The sequence below is a fragment of the Alligator mississippiensis genome, chromosome 1 (assembly GCF_030867095.1).
Source record: "Alligator mississippiensis isolate rAllMis1 chromosome 1, rAllMis1, whole genome shotgun sequence".
In the NCBI taxonomy this organism is placed as follows: Eukaryota; Metazoa; Chordata; order Crocodylia; family Alligatoridae; genus Alligator; species Alligator mississippiensis.
In genome coordinates, this window is record NC_081824.1 from 286,672,989 (window position 1) to 286,699,186 (window position 26,198).

General features: G+C 41.0%; 1 long non-coding RNA gene across 1 annotated transcript; it reads right to left on the bottom strand.

The window, feature by feature from the left end:
- LOC106738169 (uncharacterized) lies at nt 1-23,571 on the bottom strand. Its single transcript, XR_002086553.2, has 4 exons — nt 23,463-23,571; nt 5,897-6,113; nt 5,046-5,164; nt 1-1,500 (listed from the first exon to the last, which is right to left on the bottom strand). It is a non-coding gene; the product is annotated as an uncharacterized LOC106738169 (long non-coding RNA).
- Between the last annotated feature and the right edge of the window lie 2,627 nt (nt 23,572-26,198).

The following is a 26,198-nucleotide window of genomic DNA, read 5'->3' on the forward strand; positions in this document are numbered from 1 at the left end:
TAATTCCACTGTCTTTTAATAGAGTTATCTCAGTCCAACAGAGAGCAGAAAATGCTCCAAATAGTAAAGAAAAACCTTAAAAGACATTACACTTCTTAAGTATTCAGTGAAAGTGCTGGATGTTCTCATAATATCAGTCCTTTATCACCCTTTTCCCTTCAAAGTACAAGTACTATATATCTGAAAATTGGACTGGAAACCAATGAGAAATCAAAGAAAAGGTAAATTCCCATAACTGACAAGTGGCTGGCAATGAAACAAGATTCTAGTTATGATCAGTACCAAGTGGGAATCTAAGATATGTAATATACTGGCCCTGAACTACATTGAAGAATATGATCCCTATTATGGTTTTGATAACATGTTAATTAAAGGTAACTTTAAAATTTAACAGTGGGCTGAACGTAGCAGGTTATTATTGGGGTAAAGGGAGACATCAACAGAATATTAGGATTACCTTTGGATGCTCAGCATGCCCCAACTACAGTAATCATATCTCAGAGTACAGAAATAGCCTGTGAGTATTGTAATAAATGCACTTCCAGAGAGCACAAAATAGTAATGAACGTGGTCAAGTGTGCTTTACAATATCATCTAAAATAAAGCCATGCATGTAATGTACTCTGTGCAATTACTATAGTGGAATGTCACATTAATTACCATGCTGTACACAGAAAGATAACTTCCAAAAATACTCTTATCTGCATTCTGCCATTTTTGAGTTCCTGGCGGGAGCCTTTACAGTGCATGGGTGTGGAAAATTGACAGATTCCGCACATTTGGTGCACTTTTCATGATGTTTGCTACATTCAGCAGAATATAAGATTTCAGATTTAAAATATGTTTCCCAGCTCATCCCACTGTATAAATCAATGTATTAAATCAGCCTAGCAGAAAGCCAAGAGCAGGCAGACAGAAAATGTGCTTATTCTAAATTTTAAAAAAAAGATGGTGAGCTGTTTTCTTTCAAAACGTAATGGTGAATAAACATTTAAATATTGGGTTACTCACCAGAGCATAAGCCACATGTCATGTATCCCAAGGGAAAGGGAAAAAACCGATGGAAAAGAAAAAGCTTATTAACAGATTTGATACTTAAAAAAGGAAAGCACTGACAGACTGTATTTCAATAAGAAGTGCAACTATTAAACTGACAAAAATATATAGTTCTGGAAATGGGGAAAAAAGGCCATTTTAGAAAAAGCAATGAGACACTAATTCCAAGTATATGCCTGCATTTTAGTGACTGATGTAAAGAGCTTATTCCTTCTTTGTGGGTGTGGTGCAGCAGACTGCGCACTGAAAAGGAGAGAAATGAATTGTTCATTTATTTGACTTCTTCCTTCTTTGCTTATGTTCACAGTTCTGTGTGCGTGCACACGTGTACACAGACACAAGGGTGGTATACTTTTGAGAACATTCTCCTTACTCGTGGGATTTATCTATTCCTGTTTGTCCTTCTGGTTTATCATCTTCTCAAGGCTTCTCAAGGAGAATAATCTAAAATACAAAGGAAAAAATGATTACCAAAGAAGGTATCAGAACATGTTATGTATTATGGGTAGGACAGAGAGGAAATAGTGATTCATTATCAAATATCATAATGAATAGGAGTACCAATTCATAAATTCAAGGTAACCCAATTTCCTTATTTCCCATAAAGTTACATGACTACTTTAAACTAAGAATTTATTACTGTTGGTGTCTGATAGGCAACCTTGTCAAAGGAAAACTAATGTTCTCTGAAGGATGCTAGAAAATCTTGATGCCAACTAGTGGGCTGTAAAAAAACAATAATAAAGAGAACAGGGCCTGAAATGGAGAGCAAATAAAATCTGAAAAATTGAATGCCTCTATGAATGGCATCAATAAGTAAAATCCAATGGCAGCAGGACATACAAAATATTTAAGACCACAGAGAAGAAAGACAGAATTGTGTTTCGGAATTTGAACACACAAAATAAAGCATGTGGATGAGGCAGGTTGCTTCTCATCTACCTAATTATGTTTTATTACTTACCCTCCTTTATTTTGAGAGATGCTGAGGCTAAATATTCTGTTTTTAAATAGAATAGTTGGAGATGTCTCCTCCGGTATCTCTAAACCAATAACCGTGAATACTGGAGACAGTAATGAGCAGGAGATAAATTGCTCTGGATCTATACAGTTCAATGCTCTCCCTCTAAAGCATCCACTTCTACCACTATTGAAGACAGGCCTATTCAATGTGCCATCATGGACTTCCATAAGCATGGGGACAGATCAAATGATTGCTTGGGACAAATAAAAAGAAAACAGGAATGGGAGTGAGGGTTATAGGTTCAAAACAAGGGATCCAGAAAGGGATACCAAGCAGAGCACACCACCAGTGCCCACTGGCTCCTGAATGAGTTGAGGGAGCATGTGGACATTGAATATTGTAGATAGGCCTATTTGCTCCCCAGGTACCCTGGGCCAATGCCCACAAGGGAACACTATAAGCCTTCCTCAGAAAGGGAGGCCACTAGTTAGGCAACAACAGAATGCTTAGGACAACGAAAGACAAAACAGGGATGGGAGTGAGGGTCAGAGGTTTAAAACTAGTGTGCCAAGGGGCGACACCAAGCAGAGCACACCAGATAGTGCCTAATAGCCCCTGAATGAGTCAAGGGAGTTTGTGGTCACTTACTATTGAAGACAGGATACTGGGCTAGATAGACTATTGATCTGACCCAGTATGGCACTTCTTATGTTCTTGTGACTGGTCAGTGATGAGTAAGCAATAAAGTATTTGGACCCGATATTCATTTACAGTAACAGCCTTTTCCACCAACCCTAGCAGTATAAAGGGGGTTTAGGGTACATAGGAATTAGTCCCAGAGACAATATAGATTCAGTCTTCATAACTAAGGGGAGGAGTGATCAAAGGAACAATTTTCAATATAGCATTTAAAATAACTTCAATAATGATATCTTGAGAAGCAAATGGAATTACTAAGAAATAAAATTAATACATCCATGTCAAAGCATCAACTCCTACTCAACAGGTGAGGGAGAGAACAGGCACAAAGGTGGCAAAGGGGCAGTGCTGTGGCATCCTTTCCCAAGTCTGTGGAATTTCTTTAATAAGAAAATATTAGCCAAGGAAGAGAGCAGTCACTACACTGTGGTCTTGGCCCTAACCACATAGCTATTCCTCTCACACATCAGTGCTGGCTAGGTCAAACATTATCTTAGTGAATTGTCCCTCTAGAGCATGCCAAAGCCCTCCGACAATTTTGTAAGCCTTATGACTTTGGGGGCTTTTTATTTTATTTTATTTTTACAGCTTCTCAAAGCCTCCTGGTGCCTGGCTGCTTTCTTCATGAACTTTGGCTACATCTCATTATTTCCAAGAGGACAGAAATTAGGTGAATAATGAGTTCTATGTTAAGGAAACTTCTCAGAAGAAGGACAAAGGGAAGCACACAGAATCTAGGGGGCATTTGGAAGAGGATGTCAGATATTATATAAGGGATATTTAAAGGATACAAAGAGGATGACTGACTGAAACAGGGCAATAAGCAGGGAGGAGAACAAAGAGAATGGCACTAGCTAAACAAGACTGTGGGACAGAATGGGAAATAAGGGAGACTGAGGAAAACAAGGAAGGAGAAAGCAAGGGAGTAGAAAAATTTGGAAGAGTATGAGTGAGACAGAAGACTCAGTGGAGCAGGGAGAGGAGAGATAGGTAATGAGATGGGGAAAGATTGATTGAAGAGGTAATGAATAACAAGCAACAATAGTTAGGTACCTTCCTCTTAAAAGTTCAGCAGTTTGAAGACGGGTAGAAAAAACAGTGTCATCTTATCTTTCAGACTATGATGTCTTGAGAACTTTTTGTGAGAAATATCTGAAATCAGGCAATCAGGAGTATAGCTCCAACAATACAATGTGCATTTTTATATGTGGTCCAGGGATGGGGGGGCGCACTTTAATTAAAGTGGCTCCAAGACCTGCTATACTTAAAGCGCCTGGAGATCTCATATATCAGCATCCCTGTGTTTCAAAATGGTGGTGGGGGTGCTCATTGAACAAGCTTTAGTTAAAGCACCCCCACCACCATTTTGAAGTGTGGGGATGCTGATAGATGAGACACGGAGACAGCTGGAGCACACTAATTAGCATGTTCCAGCAGACTCAAATAATAGAGCCTGCTACAACATACTGTAGTTACAGAGCAGCCTTCCCACACATCTACAGGCACCCAATGCTTTCAGAAAAACAGAGAAGACTGGAGGAAGTTCAAAATATGAGAAGCAGATATAATTTGGGTACACAAGTTCACCAGGCTGTTACCCTTGCCAGCTCTACATATGAGCAGAGGAAATCTAAGAAGTTGATAGTGGCATACCATGCCTATCACAGGATGGTTACAGGTCACCCAAGGGTGTCCCTATTCACTCTGTATGTATGTAGTTGCCGCCTCTTTGGGAACTCTTCTGCCATGCCTTGATGGGAGAGAATAAATTAATATACCACAAAGGGGAGGCTACTGGCTCACATACGATAACCAATGTACAATTTGATGGTTGTTGTTGCAGGGCTCCACCTTCCCTCATACCCTGTCCATGCCCAACCAGTCTTCATCCTGAGATTCTTAGCCCATGGCCGATGAAAAATAAATGTTTCACCTTGCTTTTACCTCCAGCAGGTTTGTTTTGCCAACAACCGTCTCATCAATTGTTATCAGATACACAGTTTATTTTAACATTATACATTCACATGCATCAGTGTACGTTTCCCTCCCGCAGTTCTACCCAATAGTGGGCTCAGGAAGAGAATTCTCTCTCCCCCCAACTCCTCCACATAGCAGAGTTTAAGAGAGCTTTATCACTATGCTCTCTCTCTTCCCCCCTTCCTGCTTCTACCAATCAAGTTTGTAGGGGCTCACCCAGTGATTTTGTGTTTGCCAACTCTGCTCACCTCCAGCTGGTGCAAACTCAGTTCTTCAAACTCTACACCTCCATGTAGACTAAAGCAACTTCTGAGAGTTGCTCCTCCATCCCCTTCCCAGGGAAACTAACCTTCACTTGTTGCTCCTTTTATAGGTCTTTCTGGCTCAAGCGGTGAATCAAGATCAATCACCTTCCCCCTACAATGGTTTCAGAAGTTCCTCGGGTGGATGCTGCTTGATGACATCATCCTAGATGGTTTCAAGGATAAGTAAAATGAAGTGCTGGATGGAAACAATGAGAAGCAAATGCCAATGTGTGGCACAATGTTTATATTATTCCTTATAATATAATTTTTCTAAAGTAACACCAGGACCCCAAATTATAAACCAGTATCTTATACATCTTTAAGACTATAAAGTCCAAAAAAAAATCAAATAAACAGCCTCTACTCCAAAAATCTTAAATATTCCACACAGTTCATACAACTTTGGAACAAAGAAAAGCACATCTGCTTTTAGTCAATTTTTTTTAATTGAAGACTCAACTTATTTAAAATAGTTTTACTTCCCTCCCTTATCTGAGTCTAATTGTTCTAAAATGTCTGTCAGTACCAAATTACAAATTGCAATTTATGTAAAAACATTCAATTGGAAATTGGAAAATCTCCACTTTTCCAGATGGAGATCACTCTAGATTAAGAATTTGTCTTTGTTTCCAGGGTTTCAGAAGTTATAATTCTAATGCCACAAAGCAGAGTGTTTGACTGCTTGTATCCACAGCAAGAAAGTCTTCAAACACTTGTAGTTTCTTCCATTTGAGAAAGATTTCCTATCCCAGGAAGCACTTTTGAGGAAAGGTCAAAGGTATGCTTATTTCTATCTTCCTTCTCAGTTCCAGATAGGTCAAAGCTACCTGCAGTGTTGATGGCAAGAGCAGCAACAAAAAGAACCACATTGTATGTGTTTAATTAAATTACTTACTGTTTAATTAATTACTTAAAAGTGGGTCCAAAGCTTAGGGTTCATATGGGGCAGATGATGATAGCAATTTTAAGAAATCCAAGAACAAGGATTATAGGATTAGGCTATGCATTGCTGTGAAGCCCAGGATTAAAAGGTATCCACTTTGTCCACTAATTCTACCCTGAGGGCTAGGAGCTGCATTTAGGGTGTTTTTCTCAAGTCTTCATTCTCAAGCCTAGAAAAGAGACATGGGAATATATCAGTTATTTCACTAACATCTGCCTATAAGGAAAAGCTGTACCATCAATGTATGTATGCTTTAATATTTCTAACATTAGTGTCTGACATTGATAGCACAAAGACATTGCGAGTATGCAAGAGTCTCTTCTGCTAGATTAGCTTTAATAGAGGTGCAAAGTCCCTGCCACTTAGTTGAAGCCAAAGAAACTCAATTACAAGTCATAAGAAGATTAGCTTTAAGCCTGGAAGACAAGAGGAGGGATCCAGTGAATGCCCCACCCAAACTGTCTTGTTCAATGCATAGTGGCATGGCAAGAGCTATGATTTCAGGAGTATTTATTTCACGTGTCCTCTGTAAGTAGCAATATGCATTTTAAGCTTTGCAATCCTTTTTTCCTGATATATCTATGCAATCAATGTTGACCATTAAAGCTAAGTAAAAAATATCTCACTTCTGGTTAAGCCTATAATGTGACTTAAGCTAGCAACTGAATTGAGGGAATCCTTACAACAGTACTAAATTTCTCTAGTATTAGTTCAAGCAGGTCATCTTATATGTCTGATACCTCACATATGACAGTGGTAAGATATCTTAACAGGCTTTAGAGTATTGTGGAAAAACACTGAGTGAAGATGAGAAAAGAAAATAGAGTACCTAGAAAAACTGCTGCAACACTTAAAAGGTTACCATGGGCAGAGAAGAAAGCATGCTTCTTGAAGAATCACTGCAGGGACCAACTACAATCCTAAGTCCTATGATTACTGAAATGCAGGGACTGCCCCTACATATGCACATTTACTACACAATAACCTAAAATTACTGCAGAGTACGGGTGCACATCATCACGTACATGCCTGTACTGCACAGTAACTATGGCAACTTACACTGACTTGGCCATAAAATTGATACCTGCATCATGCCTTCCTTGAAAACATCATGGACCCTCACTGTGGGTGTATCTATACGTGCATGTATGTCATATTAAATATACTACACAGTGACTTACTGTCCAATAGGTGTTAAAACATATTAACATTGTGTGTGGTCTGACTTGGGACTAAAATTAGTCCCAAGTCTGTACACACACACACACACACATACACACACAGTGTTAATGCACAGTGTCTACACATGCATTACTGCACAGTAACTAATTGAGTGTAAATTTGATACCTGCACAATACAAATTTGATACCTGTGTGATGTAAATGCATGTGTAGATGCGCCCACAGTGAGGGTGCATGATGTCTTCAAGGAAGCAAAAGGCAGCAAGACCATTGACTTCCCCTGCACTAGCCCACAGAATGGGTCCTGTCTGCCAAATGCATCATTTAGGGCAGTGGTGCCACAAGATCCTTTGAGGGGTGCCATAATGCCCAGTTCCTATAAGGAGAGGTATGTGCTGGCTTCTCCAAACACTAGGAACCCTGCACTTGTCTAAGCTTCTCAGCTCCAGGAGCATGGGAGAAGTAGGGAAATGAGCTGAGATGAAAGTGCAACCCGTGCACCAACTGCCCCTGTGCTCTGAGCAGTGTGGCTACCATGAACAGAGAGATATGGGGCCTTGCTTTTTCAGTCCAGCTCCTTTACTCCCTACTCCCATGCTCCAAAAGCTGTTGAGAGGTGCCTCAGGGAATGTGCGTGCATTCAAAGGGAGGGCATAGACAGGTCCTATTCCTGCCACCAGCCTCTGCACCAGCAGTCACTGTTACCCCCATGTGCCTCCTTAAGGGACAGCTGCCTTCTTCGGGTCTCATGACTTATCCCCAAGTTCCACAGTCTGTCCATCCAAGCAGTCCTGCCATCTCTGAGCACTGCAATCCATCCCATGCCACACTGTCAGGAGTGCCCTGCCAACCCTGTCACTTTGTGAGATCCTTTTAAGGTTGCTGCAAAGTACAAGGTAAACACTGTAAGAAATAAATTAGTCTTTTAACAGGGTGCCACTAAACTCCAAGTTATCAAGGGGTGCCTTGAGTTTTAAAACATTGAGAATTACTGACTTTGGGAAATTCTACACTATGCACTACCTTTGCTATATATGGTAAAGTAAATTAAGATTGTTAAGAAAAATGTTATACTGTACAAGAAACAAAGATACCACTCCAGTTTTGGCATAAGAGTACAGAAAATACCATCCTTGAGGATGAAGATGGGAAAAAACAAAAAATAAATTCTGAAGTCTGAGTTTTTGTCCTCCTTGGAGATAACAGGAATTGCCTACTCTTGTTTTTGCTGGAGGACTCTAAGACTGGGAAACTAGTGGGACTTTGAAATCAAAACTGACAAAAGAAGAAAACCTGTAGTATTGAAAAATGAGAACTTGTAATCTTTAAGACTTATAAAGAGATTGTTTGTTTTTATGAATTCCTAGTAAAGAGTCTTAGAAGAAAAGTTCTGTTTGTGAAATTTCAACTCCTGACTCTCTTGATTCAGGACTAAGGAAGTTTTCATCCAATTCTTCAGTCTTCCAAAGTATTCCCTCCAGCAACAAAGAAAAGATAAGACTTAATGTGTATATTATAAAAAACAGAACAAAACCAAACCCAAGCAGGACCAAGTGTTTGAAGTCTTTCATGTTTTCTTTCAGAAAAAACCAAGACATACACAAACTAATTTTTTCCCTTTACCTGTCACCTTTCAATGATAAAAGAGTGAATCAATAATGCAAAAAGAAAATTTTTACTTTACCAATCTAATAATGCACAGTAGGACTGAAAGAGTAAGTTTTACCATATGAATTGTTATAGTACTCTGTTCTTGCTTAGTTTATATATGGTTAAAAAGGGAAATGAAATAATTAAGTAGAAAATGGAATACTTAAGGCTGCAAAAAATGCCCAGACACAGAAACCACCTTAGAAAAATTCTTCGTTTCCAATAAAACTTCTTTGAACTGAATCCATCAAGAAAGAGAAGTTATAAAATCCTCACCAATACCAGAAACCTTGTTTAAAATATCATATTCCTAACTATATTTACTCTCTATCCATAGGGATTTCAAAACTAGAAAGCAATCAAAAGGTGATCATACCTATTAAACCATGATCTGTGAGGCACGGAACCACAAATTTGTATTACTGATAACAAACCCAATTCTCAAGTCCAGAATTTCAAACATTTACAAAGACCTACAAGTCTAACACATTATTTCCCTGCAAAAAAAATAGGATGCCCAATTGAAAACATACTGAACACATGTATGGTAAGCTTAACAGTAGAGCTGCACCTGGCTTTCTTGGAATCAAGAAAGATTCAATAGAAGTGTTTGTTTCTCTCTCACAGATGCTGATGAGCATATAAAAACTTACTTCCCCAAAATAGAAGTTGCTAGAAACTAAGCAAATATAAGAAAGGAACCAAAATAAAGGAAAATTAAACCTTTTTTTTTTCCAAACTAGGACAAACGTAGAAAGCACTGTTTAGCCTATGTGGACAAGTAGGTCAACAAAGAATAAGCAACAACTCCCCACATCAGAGTCATGATCGTAGACCAGAAGTAAAAGGGAAAATCAGATCCACAAGACTATGTCATTTAGACTATGTCTAAGCAGTCCGCAAAGGATGACTATGATCAATCAAAAGTATTTGAATATCCATGCTTACAATTCAAAGGTGTCTGCACCTCATTTGAAAATTTTAAGGGTTCACAAATGAAAAAATGTTGAAATACCATCCCAATGCCTAATGATACAGAAGAAGATTGACATTGCTTCTCAAGATAAATAAGGGAATGCATACATCTGTACCAATGACATCAGAATTTTTCCAAGCACCAGTATCTAATCATGTCAAATTTAATTAACACCTGACATAATGCAATTAACCCTAGAATAAGTAAAGCTAGTTACAGTATCCTGAGACATATAAAGACTAAAATATCAACTGGCTCTGTAGAGAAATTCCAAATCTAATGATAGCTTTTCTATTGTATGCTTTTCAAAGTTAAAAATGAACTTAGAAGAATTAAAGGCCAGATCCAGAAAATGGTCTTCAGCACTTGAAGTAGAATTTAGACAGAATTTCAGTGCTTAAGTCCAAAGCTGTGATCTTATAATCACCCTTTCACACTACCCTGGGCACATCTAAATGTCACTGTATGGCAACATTGCTATGGCCCATACTGTAAATACCCATGCTGTGCCATGCACCCTGTGCTTGGTAAGATTTCACCACTATCCAGGGGAGCATGCCACTACAGTGACATAGCTGCCTATCACATGTAGACCCACATGATCGCTACATTTCCATAGCATGTCATACAGAGACATAGCACATCACCATAGGGTGATGTGCAGACACACCCCCTGTGACACAGGCACCTAAACTCCTAGTTACTGCAGGTTTTTGCCTTAAAGTTCCTGAAGTGCCTGAAAGTTCTGCTTCTGTGCATGAAAAGAGCACATTAGTCTTGCAGGACTGAACAACAGCTAGCCTGCCTACTCTCCAGCAGGCAGTATGATCTAGTAAGGATCACAGAGACCTAGTGGGACTCCTCACATGATTGGAGCGTAGCCATAGAGAGCTATGCCCGGCATAGATGGGACCATGTACTGAAGAAAGGTGCAGGTGTTGCTCTCTACATGAAAGAGCAGTACACCTCCTTGAAGGCTGTCCCCTCCTTGGAGGCTTCAAAGAACAATGGCTGGAAGCCCTCTGCATCAAGCTGCAGAGGGGGGAGGGGGGAGTGATGAGACAGACCTAACTGTAGGTATATACTACAGACCACCAAACCAGGGGGAGGAACTCAATCTAGAGTTCGCCTGAGAACTGACAGAGCCCACGCATGCACAGGACATATGGACAACTTCAACTTCCCAGACATCTCCTGAGAGGAACACTTGGCCAGGTCAGATCAGTCGCAATACTTCCTAACCTGCATCAAAGAGTTCTTCTTGACTCAGGAGGTGCATGGGCCAAGCAGAGATGATGCTGTGCTAGATTTGGTCTTGGCCAATGGAGACAACCTGGTGACTGACTTAAATATAGAGGGCAGTCTGGGCAACAGTGGCCATGAAACCATCATGTTCACTGTCCGTCACAAGGCAGGCAAATCAGATAGCAGGGTAGAAGTACTGGACTTCAAAAATGCAAATGTTCAACAAGTTCAAATCACTAGTAGGGGAAGTGCTGCAGGACCAGGGACTGAAAGTGAAAGGTGTGCATGAAGAGCAGTCATTCCTTAAGGACACAATCCTTGAAGCACAAAAGAAGCCCATTCCCATGCAGAAAAAAAGGTAGCAGAAGGGCTGGGAAGTCCTCTTGGCCAAACAGGGAAAACATGGACCTCTTAAGAAAAAAGAAATAGGCTTATAAACAAAGGAAGTTTGGGGCAGGCCCCAAGGAGGACTATACAACAATGGCCCGCACTTGTAGGGAACAGATCAGAAAGGCTAAATTGGTGACTGAACTTAAATTAGCAACAGGAATCAAGGACAACAAGAAGTCCTTCTTTAGACATGTAGGGAGCAAGAGGAAAACAAATGGGAGTGTGGGGCCATTCCTCAACGACTCAGGACAGCTGGTTACCAGCACTTGGAAGAAAACTGAATTCCTGAATGACTACTTTACCTTGGTATTTCACCAGGCCATGGGGAAAATCATGTCAGGTAGGGTACAGAATGAGCAGGGTAGGAAGGACCACCTTCCTACTATTGCCATAGAATTGTTGTGTGATCAATTTAAAAAAAAAGATATATCCAAGTCAGCAGGACCAGACGAACTTCATCCGAGAGTGCTGAAGGAGCTGGCCAAAGTCATCATGGAACCCCTGTCAAAACTCTTCCACAACCCCCAGTGCTCTGGAGAGGTCCCTGAGGACTGGAAAAGGGCTAATGTTGTGCCCATCTACAAAAAGGGGAGGAGGGAGGACCCAGGTAACTACAGGCCAATTAGCCTAACTTCTAGGGAAAATCCTGGAAAAATTCATCAATCTGTCTATCTGCAATAAGCTTGCAGAAGGTAATTCTAAATGACAGCCAGCATGGCTTCATCACAGGTTTTGTCTCACCAACCTCATCTTCTTTTACAACCAAGTAACTTGCCACCTGGACAAGAGAGAAGATGTTGACATTGTATACCTCAACCTCCAAAAAGCCTTTCATCTGGTATCCCACAATGTCCTCATTATAAAATTGGAAGATTGTGGGCTTAACTCTGAGATAGTCAGGTGGGTGGGAAATTGGCTGCAGGGTAGGACTCAGAGAGTCCTAATGAATGAACCTATGTCATCCTGGCGAGAAGTGGCCAGCAGCATCCCACAGGGGTCAGTGCTTGGTCCGGTACTTTTTAACATCTTTATCAATGACTTGTATATGGGGTTGAAGAGCTCACTGGCCAGGTTCGCAGACAACACAAGTTATGGGGAAGCACTGTCATGCTTGAAGATAAGCTACAGATCTAGACAGGCTAGCAAGTTCAGCGGATCAGAACCAAATGAAGCTCAACATCAAGAAATGTAAAGTGCTCCAGCTGGGGATGAACAACCTCCTACACAGCTATAGGGTTGGTGGCACCAAACTGACAGCACCATGAATGAAAGAGACCTCAAGGTAATAATAGAACACAGTATGAATATGAGCCAGCAATGCAACACTGTAGCCAGTAGAGCAAATAAAACCCTGGTATACATCAATTGATGCATCTCCAGCAAAACCAAGGAAGTGATTCTTCTGCACTACTCAGCATTGGTGAGATCACAGCTGGAGTACTGTGTCCAGTTCCAGGTGCCGCACTTTAACAGGGACATGGAAAAGCTTGAGAGAGTCCAGAGAAGGGCCACCTGTATGATAAGAGGCTTGCAAAGCAAGCCTACGAGGAAAGACTGAGGGACCTGGGACTCTTCAGCCTGAAAAAGAGAAAGCTGAGTGGGGACTTGGTAGCAGCTTACCACTACATTAGGGGAGTACATCAAGGGCTTGGTGAACAACTGTTCACTAGAGCACCCTTGGGGAAAACCAGGAGTAATGGCTACAAACTCCTGGAAGATCATTTCAGACTCAACATTAGGAAAAATTTCTTCAGTCAGGGTTCAGACTGTGGAATAAGCTCCCTCCAGAGGTAGTGCAATCTCCTACCCTGGTTATCTTCAAGAAGAGACTGGATGGTCACCTTGCTAGGATCACCTGACCCCAGTTGTCTTTCCTGCTTGGTGCAAGGGACTGGACCCGATGATCTTCCAAGGTCCCTTCCAGCCTTACAATCTATGAATCTATTAAACTCATCGCCTAGCTCATGCCTATCTTGGGGATCCTGAAAATAAGTATTCTTCTATGTAGGTCCTGTGAGGGGCTTAATCTGACAAGTGTTCTCAATGTACACCTGATGCTCACAAATGTCCACAAAAATACAGTGGCTATCCACCCCTTTCTTTTAAAACTCAACAAAAGAGAGGCAGTAGTGGATCCAATGCTGGTATCTTCTTATATATAATAGCCTAATAGTTAGAGCACACACCCAAAAAGCAGGAAGCCTGGGTTTAATTACCTTATCTGCTTCAGGGGACATCTCCCAATTCCCAAAACAAAACCCTAACCACATTATGATAGTAAGGACATTTGGTGGGGGGCATTCTGCATCTCTTCTGTTGATACCATGTAACTGTACAAAAAATAATTCAAGCTTTATTAGACCAGAAAGTATGACCCTGCAGCCTAGCAGGCAAGTCAGTTGTCTGAGAGTGGAGATACATGGGGCCTGTCCCTGTTCACAAGATTACTTTACAGTGTAGCTGAGTGGTTGGTGAACTGACTGACCACTGAGTGTTTAGAGTCATGGTCCCTCTTTCTTCCCTTTGAATCTTGCAATTTTTTCTACACAAGTACAAATTCAATGGAAGGGATAGAGTTGATCCCACCTAGAGCAGACTATAGCCTACAGGGAAGTGGAAAGTGTGTGCCTGAATTCCCTTGGTCTGAGAAGTGAGCTTAACCCAGCCCTCCAACTTCATGGGTGAATCTTGTACCCATGAGATTATCATTTAATATGCAGGGCCCTGGCATCACTACCTTCAGCTACATTTTGAAACAAGAGGGTGAGCCCTGCTGAGCTGTTTGAAAACAAGGGTGAAAGTATTAAAAGTTCTGTATTAAGGGTCTGGAACTGGCAAAAGACCTTGGAGTCATTGGTGAGTCACTGGATGCCAGAACTCAAGATTCACCCCATTATTGGCTTTTCTCTATTGTCTCACCGTCGGTATCTGCATACTAATCATACTGCCTTTAGGTGGCATCTGCTCTGCAGGCTGGCTGTTTTGTATCTTCTGAGGCAGGCAATTGTCCCCATGAACTGTGCAGACAGCCTACACATCACACATGGGGTTCTGAATTCCACTTCAGGGACCAGGTCCCTAAAAATGATGTGCCTGAATCCTATATTGGATCTGCCACTAAGTAGCTAAAAAGGAAAGATTTAGGAAGTAGTATTATGTATCCAGTGTGAGTAACAATGCATAAGAGAGGGTAACATTTTCTTATGGGAAAAAATATGATAACGAACATGCCTCCAAGCATGTCAGATTGGAATTAGACATTTCCACAAACCTGAACAGAATCAGAGCAAGCTGAGTATTCATGTAGTTTTAAAAAAATGCATTTTTTTCTTCTGACAATTGCAACTCCTCAGTGCTTATTAAACACTGCTGATGGCTCTACAGAGATATTTCAGACATGCCTTTGGTATGTTAAATTTCTGAGAGAACAGTATCTTCTTGATTTTGGTTTCAAAGAGCCCATATTCTAGCACGAGGCAGGGTAGCATTCTAATGTGTCACATTCCAAAGAACAAGACAGCTGTAAAAGAACATAAGGATGCCTTTTCACACGAGAAGAAGTAAAAATATCAACAACAGTTTTTCAATACAACGGAACAAATACTTCATATAATAAAGTGAAAACCTAGCTGATTTTATTTTGAGAAACCGAATATTTTTAAGGAAAGAAACGTATGTCACCACTATCATCCAATAACATATTCAAAGCAACTAAAAATATCTTGTCTAATTCTTTACAACATCTTCTTTTCCTATCTCTGATTTTTTTCCCAACCACAGCAAATTCAGGGCAAGGTATTTAGTAAACATAATAACTTTGATTCAACATGGTCATTCAAAGCCCTTCTGTACAAACAAATTGGGTAACTAAGCTGCAAAAGGGGCTAGAGATAAGCAAATAAATAACACTTATGGTTCTTCACTTTTATTTAGCACTCTTCGTGTTAAAAGCACTCTACAAACATTATCTAGTTATTTATTTATCAAACACAAGTCCTGACCTGACATCAGCAAAGCCCCATTTAAATTTAGTGGTCAGCTAGAGTGACTATTACTGTGTCAGAGCCAATAACGTTTTGCCCACTTAAGAGGCCAAACCCTGCTATCAGGCACTGAAGTTTCTCTAAACATCACCTTTATATGCCTAAGTGGCACCCACATAGTCAGATAATGCAGTTTTTGGCACTGAAGCACAGTTTGGTGTCTATTTTCACCTGTGGTGCAGTAGAGCTGGCCAGGTTTATGTGTATACACCCAAAGTAAAACAAAGGAGGAGGGGCCACCATTTCAACAAATAATCTAGTAATTAAAGGATTTGGTCAGGGACTGGCAAACCAAACATACCACAGGGGCTTTCAACCTAAATCCCACACTTTCCCAAGTGCTCTAACCAGGAGGTTAGGCAATGTTCTGAGCACTCCCCAGCCCTTTCCTGGAGCAGGCAGGCAGAGGGAAGAAAACCAGGAGGTATGTGACCTGTGAGATGGATGCTGCCCTAGAAGAGAAGAGGCCCTGGGTTATGGTTCACGAGCATTTCATGTTCATTGGATAAATACCACCAGATAGTTTCAGCTATGTGGGAACAAGGGACAAAGACAGAATGTAGGGATTCTCCCTGCCTGGGCAGTGCCTATCAGTGGTGTAACTGAGGGGGGTGACTAGGGCAGCAGCCACAGACACTACCTTTAGAGGGGAGGAACAAAAATAGCTGCCATCACAGCACCAACTGACCATACCATGGAAACCTGGGGCTGCCCTGTGCACCACACTATGCCTGTGGTACCTATCTCACTGAGCTACATTTGTCACCTTCTCCTGGCCATACATATTCTCATGCCTGCACTGGGCCAGCTCCAAAAGGCAGTCTATAGAGTGCTCTGAGCAATGCCTATCCTATGGCCTCATACTAGGAGCACTTCCTTGGAAAGCATGAGATTCAAGTTCAACTCCTCTCGGGATGACTCAGGCTCTTTGTTTCCTGGGTGAGTGCCCTAACCATTGGGCTAAAAGGTGGGCATACCTTCTTCCAGTAGCAAACACTTACTAATTGTGATTTCTAATGGTTCAGATTAACTCAGTGCTGGATGATGTTCCAGATATTTCCAGGATTTCCATATGGCCAGCCTATCAAAATGGAAGGGCAAGGTGAGTGTAAGTCTGCAAGTAAAAACAGAAACCAGACTAAGTGCCAAGAACTGGAGTTACACAGTTGTGTAAGTGCCATTTACACATGTAAAAGTAGAGCAGTTTTAGCCCTAAGTGTTTTTGTCACCTCCAATATAGCTCAGTGAGTAGTTTACCAGTCTTTTCACCCTCTGCCTTTACCTCGTTATCTTAGAAAGCATACCATTGCAACCACTCTTAAAGAAGGCATTAAGGGTACTAAGGGGAAATTTTCAGGAAATGAGGTATATTAACAACAGCACAAGGAGCATAGGTATGTTTACAGAACATAAGGAAAAGAAAGAGGAGAAGAGTATTTCTCATGATATTCTCAGAGCAAGAGGTATTTAAGGCAGAGATGCAATGAGAGTGCGAGAAGTAAAGATAAATTAACTGGCCCACAGCATAGTTCTCCATTGTTTTGTACTTTGTATAACCCATGCAAATTAAGGGTAAACACCACTCATGACATCTATTTAGATCTATTTTCTACAGGTGTAAGTGAGGCCTAGGTATATGGCAGTGAAGGATCAGTTGGCACTCCTCCCTGCTTTAAGCATATCAGAGAACCATAATGGAGGCAGGTGTGCATACCTGTTCTGCAGGCCCTCCTGGTCTGGCTGTACACAAGATGCATGAGGCACTTTTACCTGGAGGCAGTGACATCCAGTAACATAACTAAGATATGGCCACTGCCCCCAACTTGAGGAGGCCACAAACAATAACAACTGTCACTGCAACCACACAATTGCACCAATTACACAGCAGCCAGAAATTGCCACCACCTCTGTTTATTGCACTTCCCCTGGGTGCCCAACTGACTTCTCATGCCTCTGGGTGCATCACCCCAGTTCAGAACCACAGAAATGGCTGAGGCAGCATGTGTCTGCCTGACCTCGAACATCCGGTCACATGCGGCCTTGGCTTGGATGGCCAGTGATGTTTGCCCTACCGTCTCCTGCAGGCCTTCAAGTAGATGCTTGCTCCCGGAGCAGTCTCCCCCAATCTTGCCTGCCACGACTTTGAATGTTCTATCAGTGGGGGGGGGGGGGGGGGGCTGACTGCTTGGGGACTCTGGGCAGCATGTGGTCCGTCCGGCGGTCGACTGTGGGGCTCCACGTGCCCTACACCCCCGACCTCACACCAAACCTCAGCAGATCATTGTGTTTTTCTGGCCGTACTCCCGACACCGTTGTGCCCCCAGTTATGTCAGTCTGCATAGCCCTCTCTCATCTGGAGTATTAGCTCCCAAAGGGTGACCCGCTTGAAGAATCCCAGATTGCCCATGGTGTTTAACTTGGGTCGCAGGGCTGACTCCCCTTCCCCCAGGGCATGAAGCTTGACCCAGGTCCCAAGCGAAGATAGGGCTCAAAAGAGCTCTGCTACCATTATCCCTCCTGTGTCACCTGGTCCTACTCCTCAGCCCCTCCAAAAGGGGGAAACACAAAGACCAACTGAAAAAAACACTATTGTTTCAAGGGACTTGCATGGCCCCCTCCCGGGCCCTTCCACCAGGGTACCAGTACCTGACTCTCTAAGGGTCTGTCAGGGGCTAAAACCTATGTGTGGCCGGGGTAGCCTGTGGTCTCTCACCCGGGTCATCTCCCCCTTTACCCAACCTTCTATGGATTATAGCCCTGCTCCTTGTTTCTCCCATTAGTAGCATCCCCCTTCGGGTGCCTCGCAGCACCTCTGGGGATGCCTGGCCACTTCTCACACCCAGGGTCGGCACCTCATCTCTCGTGACCTTGCTTCGCTGCCCTTCGTGCTGTCCCCATCTGGTGTCTTCTGGAGGGAGCGTCTCTTCCGCCTCCCCAGTGCCCTTGACGATCCTATTTGTTATGGTGTAGAGAGCTGCATCCAGCTCTCCAGTTCTTCTGTTGCTGGTGCCAGCATCAGGGTCCCCTTCAGACTCAATGTTCCCTCTGCCGCTGTCTCTGGTGTCAAGAACAGCTTCTAGCTCCTTGCTCCCTCTGCCGCTGTTGCAGATGTAAGAAGCTGCTTCTGGCTCCCTGCTCCCTCTGCCACTGCTGCCGGTGTAAGGAGCAGCCTCTATAAGCTTTCTTCCCTGCAGTGACTCCCAGGAGGCACCCAGTGTTGGTTCCTTCACCTGCTCTGGTCTCCCTTTCCCTCTACCTTCACCGGTGGTTTGTTTTATTCCCGCCAGCCAGTGATTGCCGATGACATCACCGGCCGGTCCCAGCTGTATAGAAGCACGGCTCACGATCCGCACAGATTTCTTCTCTTGTTTCAGCTGCATCATGGGTCCTGCTGCAGGTAAGTACTTTCCTTGTTTATTTTCCATTTTCATTTTCTTTTCCTTGGGGGGTTCTCATCCCCAGGAGTCCCCATTTGTAATTTGGGGTTCTTTCTCCCACTCTTCCCCGGGACACAGCACAACAGTGGTTCTCAACTGAAGGTGCCACTAAATTAAAAAAAAAGTTATGGAAGGGTATCCTCAATCTAAAGTGGTTGAGGACTACTGGCCTAGGGGTTGTATCAGGTTAAAATAAGTTACTTGTCTTACATAGCCCCATTAGCTTAACGTGACTATTCAGCATTTAGTAAGTACACACCTGAAGAGGCCATGATCAGCCCAGTTGTGAACTACTGCTCTAGACTAAGCCTTATGAATATACTATTAGATTGCTGTTTCAGTCCCTTAAACCACTGTTAAACCCTAGCAGTTAGAATCGGTTGGAAATTTTCCAACAAAAATGATTTTCATTAAAAAATGCCAATTCAGTGAAGCTGAAGTATTTCATGAAAGCATCCCAGTTTTAGATATTTTAGCCACGGGAATATTCTGCTGGAAACTAGTCTCAATTCCTGCTTGGTCTCCTAGTAGGCTTCTCAGGAGCTTGTGTTTCTTGGATCCTCAGTTATATAATCACCCTATCGCATGGACAGCACCAGCACTGGGGACATCAGAGCTTTCAGGAACCACAATTCCTGTTATGAAGGTTACTACAGAGTCAGGATCATGGAAACCCTAAAAACCCTAGCTTTAGCCACTGTCTCAAAGCTTTCAGGCTCACCACTATATAGTTGGGAAGCTAGCAGCCCTGGCTACAGATCCTGCATCCAGTTCCTCAGGTGGAGTCCTAGAAGTCAGGAGCAGCAAGCTACATTTGATTTCAGAAAAATCAGGCAGTTAAAAGAAATAAAAAATCAGATCTTTTCTGCTATGGCAAGCTTAAAAATATGCAGCGATTCTTCTGGAGAAGACTGAGAACATGTTTCAAATGCTGGAATTTCCCACACACACAAATTCTGAGCTTAAGTAGCAACATTAGCAGTTCCCTTAACAGCAGGCATTTATGTTCTCTGCCATTTTCAACTGAAATGAGCTTATATTTTTATAAAGATAAAACATTGTGTTTATTGGCAGGTGTGGGAGTGAAGAACACCATGTGGATTGTGTGCATTGTGTCACAAACAATAAAGAGCCTTTCACTGAGGAGTAGTTCATAGTATTAATCCAATCTTTTCTATAAGCTTTAATGGAAGCTAGGCATGTTGGTTGTAGCCACGTTCGTCTAGGATCATAGGCAGACAAGGTTCTCTGGGTAAATCTGATATATTTTATTAGACCAACTAAAATAGTCAGACAAATTCTTCTTTGCAAGCTTTCAGGTACAAAACACTGTTCTTCAGGCAGAGGGTCCTTCTGCCTGAAGAAGGGTGTTTGTACTCAAAAGCTTGCAAAGAAGATTTTTTCCAATTATTTTACCTGATCTAATAAAATATATCAGATTTACCCAAAGAACCTGGTCTGTTTAATAGGAGCCATCCACTTAAATACCCTGCAAAGACATAAAAGAATGACCACTATTAGTGTGAAAAGTCAGCAAGTCCCATAATTTACAGAAGCTAAGGGGAAATTCATGTATTTAAAGTCATGTATATAAGGTCTGTATTTAATAGAAAATGACACTTCAAGGAAGTATGTCCCTCCCCATTTAAATTATTGTCTTTCTTTAGGCTTTTATGCAGTTAATGATAGATTATATTTTGTTTTTCAGAGATTTTCTAATTTTGTCGTTAGCGAGTATACATCTGCTGCTTCAGCACTCCAAGGTACCAGTTTCAATTAGTGTAATATTCTCATTAAATGAAGACATCTATAAAGTCTATGGCACAGATGCAACAGAGGGAAAAAGGGTAATATAGGTCAGCTGGAATCTCTCAGTTAAATCAACACTGGGGCCTTCTAAGAGAAAAACAATGCTCTTATTAGTACAAATATTACATGAATTAAAATTAAGCTGTCATGTGCAATTAGTTTGTAACAGTAAGCCTCAGCCCTAGGAGAGAATAGCTGCACCAGTCTAGTGGGAGTTCCTTGAAATGTTCTGGGGTGCATCTGTTCTTAGCAGGCTGGTTCTACTCTCTCCTCCAGGAGAAGCCAAGCTCTATTGGCCTGGCCACAAGGAAAAAAGATAGGGACCCATCTTTCTCCTATAAAAGTCAAGTATTGTCTTGCGCTCTATACTCAAAGACTTTGTTCTTCAGGGGAGAACAAGTATTGACATTATACTTGGTCCCTGCTTGGGCACGTGACTGTGTCATGTCTCTCGGTGCCCTCTTTTCTGCTTTGGGCATCTAAACAACATTACATAAATGAGCCCACTAAACAAAAATCTAATTTGAAACAAATCATTTTAATAACCTACAAATTAAACCTTCAAACATCTTATGCATTGTAGCATACAAGTATCAATCTTTCTGTTCAAGTAGCTCAATCCTAAGAAGTTATCAGTGTCCCTTTGGCCTTTCCAACAAGAAATTTAAAAGAAGAATAAGTTAACAGTTGTGCCATAAGAATTCAAGTTTCAGTGTAGACAGGACTCGGTCATTACCATCACCCTTTCTATGAAAAAGATTGTTACACAATAGTGTTTATGTCATTGCTAGAAGAGTTACAGCTGGCAATTTTTATAGAAAGTGGAGCACAAACCACAGAGAGCTAATAGTGAAGTCAAAGAGTTTGTGCAGAGCAACAATAAGCAAAACTTGAAGGGAAAGTTAAGGTTGAGGTTTATGTTTTGTATATGACCAGAGCTCAGGAAAGAATAACTAGATACAATGCTTTATCCTCATGTCAGAGCAGGGTGGGAATTCCACTTGTTTATATCTCCACATAGATTTATTTGCATTTTTGATTTATGATTATTCCCTCGGTAAACCAAAGGGCCTTTACAGTTCTTAGTTTGTCTACAGCACTTTTATCATGTTTTTTACTGTGTAATTTAAGCAACATTAAATGTTTTATCAATGTGGATTTTTTCAGTTTTTGAGAGCAACGTAACTTAATGTAAAAGATGTGGCCACGATTAGTGTCAGCAATAATGATATTGAACTGATTGGCATCACAGCAGGAAAGAGGTTTGCCCCTAATCTTCTCTAATAGCATGCAATATCTGGTCTAATTTGTTAAATGCCATTTAAAATGGTGTGAGAAGAGGGTGGTTTTAAGCAGAGGACAGCAATCATTTTAATTTAATTCCACAGTCAAACTGTGTGTGATAATTTCAGACACTTCACTGAATGAGGACAAATCAGTTAAATTAAAATAAAAACTGAGGTCTGAGTTTTAGATCACAGAGCTGGGTGAGGGTTGAGAGAGTTGTAGCTGGGGTAAGATACCATAATCCATTTTCACTTGCTGTTTGTGGTTTAAAGTCAGTCAGTCAGACAAGATTGGTTTCACGTCAGTGCTAGGAGAAAAAAAAACACATTTTGAAGACAGGCATAAATCCCTTCCTGTACCTATGAAGCCAAGACACCTGATTTTCAAGGTAACCTGTCTCAACAGTTCACAACCCACAATGTCCCTTTGGAAAATCCTCAACTGAACTAAAATAGGTATCTTGTGTGCTCAACAAACAGTTTAGGCAGATAGCTTTGTGTGGCTCATCTTCCAAACTCAAACATCACCCAAATAGTTTAGGAGGACTAGTGACATTTAATTCAGAAACCTTCATACAAACTAGGGAAAGTTCCACATTTCTATTTACTATCATGATACTGCTATTACTGCCTCTCAACACCATGGTAATTCCTGCCACCTCCAAAATAAACTATTTCCTTGAAGTTCTGCTTACCATATATTTATCCTGTTAGGATCAAGCACCTCTGAAACTTAGCCACAAATGTGTTTAGGATCTGACACTAAAACATATCTAATACATTCCAGAACAAGTAGCACTGCACCCTATATTATTACATGAGGTTTCAGGTCATCTGTAGAAAAGTACAGTGGTAATAATCACACCAGTTTGTTAGGCCCTAGAACTGTTTCTGTTATCATGATGCAGGGAAAATGTGGGGAAGGAGGTGGAAGAAGGAAACCTTAAACTAAAGCTGATCATATAGAACTAGCTGCTAAGAATATAAAGGAGAAAACCTGTGCGCTCAGGAAAAATGAGCTGTTGAGAAAATTCAATCAGCACGAATCTGCTCATGTAGCAGGAGCTAACATATGGACAGCTGTAGAAAGTCTTAAGTATCTCCCCAAAGATAGTTAAAGGGAGAAGTGAAAGAGGGACAGTTGTAGAAAAGGAGCTTGTTTGATACAGACTGTCTTGTTCAATACACCAAAATTTAAGCCAGAGACTGCCAATGCTAAAAATATGGGGCTGGTAGGGATCCCTAAAAGATATTTAAACACACTTATTTTCTGTGGATAATGCACAGCAGCAGACCAATAATACCTATCTAGTAGTATGCAACATTAGCATACTCTAGGATTGCTTAAAACAGCTTGAGGGTTGCAAACTTAACACATTGCAAATTCAGAAGATAAGAATTCAAGCTTACATCATGAGCTTTATCATCCAGTTCTATATATTGCTTGATTTGTGAGCAAGAGAAAAGAAAACACTCTCTCAAGGAATTAAGCATACTCACCAGATAAACAAAAAGGTGACCCTGTTCAGCCTGTAGCAGCCATACACAAAATAACCTCTTAGGGTTGCTGCTGCTTCTCTCTCCCAAATGCAAACAAGAAGAGCATGTTGGGAAGGGTTGCTAAGAATGGACACACCCACACATAGTAAAAGCCAATCAATTGCAAAAGAAATGTTTCTCAGGGGAAGGGTTGAATCTATGTGAAGGTTAGCAGTTTTGTTGAATTCACCTATATGCATTTTTAAAGTTAAAGTGTCTTTGACTAGTTGTAACTTTTTATTTTCATGTAGTAATATATGTCTAGAATAAAAAACGGGACAGTTTTTAGGGATGTAAACCATTACATATGCTTGAAAACTATTACTGCATCATATTATGGAACTGAAATAAAGTGAATGATTTATATAATTGAGACTCTAATACACTAGAATTCTGTGACTGAAAGTTCTTTACAGGAAGCCAAATAGTTGTGTGGTATAGAAAAGTACCTGGCATAGATGTCTAAGAGCTGGAAAACAAAGATCAGAAGTAAATAGCCAATTTTCAACATGACCAAAGGTTAACGACAAATTCCACTGCTTCTAAAGAGTGTGTGGGGGCATGTCTACATGTGCGTTTACACCGGCTTAAATTTACTGCGCAGTAAGATACAGCTCAGTAAACAGGAATAGGCCAGTGTTTACACATGTAGGCATTAAAGCACATTAACATGTGTGTGGACTGACTTGAGACTAAAGTTAGTTCCAGGTCAGTCCACACACAGTGTTACTGCACAGTAAGGCATCTACATGTGCATTACTGTGCAGTAACTAATCAAATGTAAATGTGATACCTGCATTTTGTAGGTATCAAATTTACGCTCAAGTTGGCATAAGTCGGTGTATTTACTGCACAGTACAGGCATGCATGTGTAGACATGTGCCTGCACTGCACAGTAATTTTGGTTACTGTTCAGTAAAGGCACACATGTAGATGCTTCCTGTGTTGCTTAATTTATTTATTACTAAACCCAAAAATGGGTAAAAAGTGAATTCTGAGCAATTCTGATGATGCAACATTATTCAGGATATCTAAGTTAGGGGACTTTATCAAAGTCAGGTGAAATTCAATTGTGACAAGTGAAAGGTGAATATTCCCAGATGCAAAGTGATGTATATTGAAACTGGGTTCAAATGAATATTTGATCAAAACAGTTAGGCCAAAATGCTACCAGAATAGTAGAATTGTCCCAAAAAGCAAAACAAAAAAACAAAAAACTCTTAGACTTAAATCCAAAAATGTTTACATATAGAAATAAATGGTTGAAGCATCCACATAACCTTAATGGGTATCATTCATAGAGCGATGATTGTTGCATAATTTAAGTGTTCATCTGAGATTAGATGCGCTTGATTAAAAAAAAAATAACGTTAAAAAATTCTCCGAGGGCCCCTCTACACATGACAGTAAAGGTGCAATGCGATCTGATCCACATAATCGTGCCTTCTGCCATGCCATACGTGCATGGCAGGTGGCAAATTTGTGGGATTGAGAATCATCCCATCACAATTTATTGCCAGTGCAGGAGGGACCCAATCCCAGGCTCCCCCTGCACAGGCAAGAGGCAAGCTCCCAAGGCTGGGAGCCCCATCAGTTGGTTGGAGCTCCCAGCTAGGGACTCCCAGCATATGCTTCTGCAGCTTGAAGCCCTATCAGCTGACAGATCTCAGCCATGGGGGTGTCCCACGCACCCCTGTGGCTGTGAAACCACAGTTGACACAGCATCCCACCCACCTCAGTTGTGGCCTTGCAGCCACAGAGGTACCTGGATCACATCCGTGCCTAGTACACTGCATTAGCTTCCTATTTGGGCTTTTCCATGCCTTGACCTGTTTAGATTTCTTTTAAATTTAAACTTTCTTGTTTTGTAATCTATTTACCTCCATATTACTAATGTTTACCACAACCTTAGCTCCATTTTAGCAAAGCACTTTTTTATTGGTAAATTGGTTGGTTGATTTTTGAGTATCCATGTGATTATAAATGCAGCACCAATTTTATAAATTAATTTCAAGGATCATCAGAACTAAATATGTTTGCTCCAGTAATAGAAAATTCGTTTAGTTGTTCAAAATACTGCTATTTAGCTAAGTTTCTCAAACTCCATTTTAAAGGCATGTACTTTGTTTTAATTTTTAAAAAAAGTAAATGCTGTTTCACAATAGTTTTTAAGCTAACTTTAAAACCATAACTAGGTCTTGGTATTTTAGACTGGTATTTTGTTAAAGCACCAAGCTCATCAGAAAACTCTTTACTTTTGAATGGTGGGCTACAACTGCTTATATGTGAAATTAGTAACAAAATATTTTCCTTTCTGTCACAAAAAGTCTTCTACTACATATCGGGTGAGGAAGGCTTGGAAATTTCAATTGCCTTTTCCAAATTGTCTGACCAGAATTCCAGAACTTAAAGGCCATTAAATGAGTATAGATTGCTGAGATACATATATTCAGGATAATATAGCCCAGCCTTAAAGTCCATCATAAAAATTAGAGCAAATGCACTTTACAACTTTTCACAGAAGAAATCAGCATATCTACTGCCTAATGTCAATAGTGTAACCATGAATTACTGGTTTTGCTTCATCCTCCTCATAACTTTTTATAGATTCATATGATTTACCATAACTTCCTTCTTTTCTGTCTTGTTTTATAACCTCTTTAAAGTCATCCAAAAAGGCATCTTAGAAACAAAATA